General features: G+C 31.5%; 1 pseudogene; it reads left to right on the top strand.

Annotated features, from left to right (window-relative positions):
• The first annotated feature begins 870 nt into the window (after positions 1 to 870).
• LOC111395220 overlaps positions 871 to 4894 on the top strand; it is a 6346-nt pseudogene continuing 2322 nt past the window's right edge.

Below are 4894 nucleotides of genomic sequence, written 5' to 3'. Positions count from 1 at the left end.
TTGTCTTTCCATCGAGTGTAGTTCGTTCTATCGAACCGATCCAACCGCACCAAATCTTGATTCATGAGTTTGATTGTCACCATCGTTGTCCCACTTTCCATCGCAGAACTAACATTTGACAATAGTGATCCCACATTCAAGCCTTCGAATTTGTTCTTGGCAATTTTTTTGATTTCATTTCATCTTATTGCCATATTTCTTTTGTCTATTCTTCATCAGTTCCCTATTTCCAACAATTACATATATCTTACCATCCCTCTTCTTTTTCACTGAATTTGCAGCCGGTAAGCGTGCATGAATATATCCATGCAGCCGTCGCCTTATCTGTTCGTGTAGAGGCCCAATTAGTTGCAACTTATCTTTCAAGGCCCACTTCATTATAATTAATGAAAGTTAGTCCTTTTCTTCATTTCAAGCCTTTCAATTTCTAACACCTGAAAATTAGTCCCCCAAACTTTCATTCAATGGACAATTTATCATTCTTTTTTTTCCAATTGCTTCAAAATGGGTCCAACACTGAAAACAAAGGAAAATTAACCCAAGTTAAGCAGAAATCAATAATTTGAAGATACAAAAGTTTAGTGATATGGCATAAATAAGCACACAAAATGCACTTATCATTTTACAACATATTTAACCTAATTTAATATAGAAAGATGTCCATAAATACTCATGAATAGATCAAAGAAAAAGTATGCAATTCAAAGCCCTAACCAAAACTTTGTCATCTTGTCTTTCCCTAAAAATTCATGTATAATAGCTCAGAAAAGGTACACAATTCAAAATCTTAATAAAAGTTTGTTTTCTTGTCTATCGAAATTCTCTTTTTTGTTTGTTTGTTTGTTTTTTTTTTTTTTTGTCAGAGTGTAAATGGCTACTGCCCCTACGGTGATATTTGCATGCTAATGGAAGTCTAAGATGCATGTAACGTAAAACCTGGCAAAAGATTTGCTTACAACAAAGTTGTGTAATTATTTATGTTAACAATGACTTAAGTTCTCCTTTTCGTGAGGTCGAGTTTTAATACTGTATTACGGTATACATTACTTCTTCACTGTATTACGGTCGACACAAAATTTGCTGAGGATTTTATTTTATTTTATTTTATTATTATTATTTTTTTCTTATGCTCGTAAAATTCTTGTACTAAACTTCGGATGTGTAACATTTTCGATGAGATTTTATAATGTTTTCATTTTTAGCCTCAAGATGCGTATGGCTTAGAGAAGCTGGTAACAGAAGAACTCTGTAAACACTACAACAAGGATTTTGGAATTGAATGCCGAATTGGAAGATTCCATGATATTTATGGTCCATTTGGGACATGGAAAGGTAAACTTGAAGATACTGTGAGAAGCTGTAGTATTTTTCCCTCATTAGTAGTTTACGGCGCCTTCTCTTTAAATTGTCAACGTTTTTGATAAATTGGTGCAGGTGGGAGGGAGAAGGCACCTGCTGCCTTCTGTCGGAAATCCCTTACATCCACTGATAAATTTGAGATGTGGGGAGATGGTTTACAAACACGATCTTTCACCTTTATTGATGAATGCGTTGAGTGTGTTCCTGAGGTATGTTTACCTAAGAAAAAAGCACTTTTTACGGTAAATTAGAGATTGTTTCTTTCTATCCGAGAATGAGCAATGGTCCTTGCGTTTTGTTTTCCAATTTGTCATGTAAACCCATGACTCTCTTTACAAGATGAATATTGTTTGAAAAAACACATATCAGAGTACTGAAGTTGTTATCTATGAATTTTCAGGCCTTAAACTTCACGATACTCGCAATAATATTTTTGAAACACCCTATAAGCGAAATTTCTCATAAATTGGAAAGTTACTTATTGAGTAAAGCCAATTAGTCAAAGCAGCTCGTATTAGGGACACGAATGGAGGAAGGGTACGTTCTTGCTTTCGTGATGGATATTTGTCTCTGAGGGAACTAGGCTTTTGTGGTTGCATTTGATTTGAGAACTTATGATTGTGTAAGCAAAAGGAAAGTGACTATCTTAATCGTCTCCAAAAAGGTTATAATAATTCTATTACAGAATTAATTTCCTTTGAACGATATTACAACATAACAATTTCAGTTTTAGCCTTGAAATATTATAATTTAGTTAATATGATCAATAGTCACAGCCAATTTAATCAGTTTTCTATCTTTTCCCATTTGCCAAATTATGGGTTAGTTTTACTCAATTTCTAAGATACCTTGATACTTTAATAGGCAAAACATTCACACATGTTAACTACTTTAAAATGGAATTCTAAGACTCAATATAATATGAGAGTCCTACAAGCTCAAACGAGCATCCATCTAAAATTAAATAAACATTTGAAATTCTAAATTAGTGTTTTCAAAAGAGTCACCATATTTCGAGAGCATATTAAAGATAAGAATTTCATATTATAGTTAAATGCAAAAATAATAATCAACATACACGGCTTAATTAACTTAACAAATTCAATCTTTAAAAATGGAATCAAAAGACTCAATAAACATATCATGGTTCTGTTCTACTTGAACCAAAAAGCAAATTTGTCAACAAGTGAGCAATACCCACACTATATGAACATGCTACACATTTCCTAATTAGAATGCACGCGTCATTCCTAGAATGATGAAATGTAGGTTTCAATAGTACATTCACACATTCAACAATCTAAATATATTATGATCAATTATTAGCTCCCGGGGCATAGTCCAGTGGTGCAAAAGATAGGATTAAGGTTATTTCACGCTTTGTTGGTAGCCGCAGTGTGGAGGTTCGATTCCTAAAACATGGAATTGGACTCTTTGTAGGCGCAGTGTACAGGCAGCTCTTGTTCCCTGACCTGCTGAGATACATTTCGCGATTTACCTCCCTCACAAAACTCTAGGGGCGGGACGGTGAGAGCCCTTAAGGTTGGGGTTCAACTTTTATATTATGATCAATTATTTTTTTATTTGATGGACAGTCAATTTTATTAAATAATCGTGATTGAGATACAGATATAATCTAATGAATCATGAGGTATAAATAAGATTGAAAAACAAGAGGTAAATTCTGAAAGCGATTGTTGATTTAATTTAAAGTTAAATTGACATCTTATGACATTAATAAAGTAAGGGCTATGAATAGGTGAAGGACATTCGTTCATCCTTTCTTGGTGGGTATTGTCTATGTGGGACCCAATCTTATGTAGTAGAACTAAATTCGAGAAACAATGATATAGTCGGGAAGATTTTTTGGTTAAGCAATAGGGAATTCGCTATTCTTAATTATATCCAAAAATTGTTAGAGTAATTCTATTTAAGAAGTTAATTTTGTGTCGAGAATATTACGTAACGTTATGAAAGAACAAAGAAGGTTAACATCCGAATGATACAGTATTAATAAGTTTTTTTACTGGTCCATTAAATAAATTTAAATTTGTATTACACTCAATGTTTTAATCTTGCCTTTTAAAAATGTTGCACCCACCACCCCGGGCTCCCAATGCACGGCACTTCTTTCTTCCTCTTACCTTCTAAAAACGTGGTAACCATCACTACATTTGATATATTGTAGCTTATGTGACATATATATTTAATGATTAAATGATTAAGCTCTAGTTTCAGCCCCATTCTACAAATATTCCTTTTTAAAAAAAAATTTTAAAATCCGTGTTTAAATGCACATTCTCCCAAAAAATTAATTTTAAACATAAATCCACTTTTTCCGATTTTTGACCATACATTCTCAAAAAAAATCACTATTATCCAAAAGTCACTATTACATAATCTATTTTTCTCATAAAAAATGGGCCTCACAAGTCCTAAGTGTGTGTTCTTGAGGTTTTTGGAAGTCAAATAGTACTTTTAGAGGAGTCTAAGGTACTTTCACTCTATATTTAATTGTGATCAAAGAAGTGCTCATTGATAAAAAAACAAAAAATAAAAAAAATAGCCTTTTTTCTTTTTGTGTAAATTTTTTAGAGGAGATACAATTTAGATTTTCTCTAAAAACCACTAAATCCAGCTTCTACGAGGAACTGAAATTTTTGCATTAATTGTGCTAAATAATTTAAAGTATCAAACATATCTAATTTTCCTACACATCAATTTATATATATCATGCTTTAATCTCGCATGGATAGATTTCAGATAATAGATTTATAATAAAACGTTATGCCGTGACAATGTAGTTAAATATTTTATTTTATAGATTTTATGTAATAAAAAGTAGATTAGTCAATTAATCGTGTAGTATTTTTAATTGATCAATCAAATTAATTGTCTATGCTTGCTTCCAAGAAGTCAATTTAACCCCTATTTGGCTATCATTAAATTAGGAAAATGAAATTTAAAATAGTGATTTTTTTAAGAATGTTTAATTAAAAGTTGGAATACGTTTAAGGTATACATGCAATATATTATATTATGAGAATGTATTATTGAAAATGAGTTTGAGAAAGAAGAATTTTGAAATAATGATAAACAAACAAGGTCATAATGTCATGGTTATTATTATTATTATTATTATTTGGCTGCCATTCAAACAAACATCTTTCTATAACAATTCTTTCTAAAAAAAGTTGAGCCAATTCTTAATTCATTTTCTAAAAAAAGATCTACGACAAAGACGAATTTTTGTTTATAACACGAATTTTTGTTTCTAAAAAAAGTTGAGCCAATTCTTAGTTCATTTTCTTAGTTCCATCGATAACACGAATTTTTTCTATAACATATGCTTATAGGAAAGTCATCATAACGTGGAAAATATTGGAGCAGGTACTACTATGCATGTGGTTTGCACCCTATATAAATCCCATAATCAATTCTTAGTGTTATCAAACAAACGTCTTCTAATTAATAAGCATAGCTATTTATCCAAATATACATTTCTCTCTGCCATGGCAGTCTACAAGAGCCCCTC

This window comes from Olea europaea, chromosome 6 (assembly GCF_002742605.1).
Source record: "Olea europaea var. sylvestris chromosome 6, O_europaea_v1, whole genome shotgun sequence".
In the NCBI taxonomy this organism is placed as follows: Eukaryota; Viridiplantae; Streptophyta; class Magnoliopsida; order Lamiales; family Oleaceae; genus Olea; species Olea europaea.
Note: the sequence above shows the minus strand (reverse complement) of the source record. Positions and strands in the feature narration are given on the sequence as shown.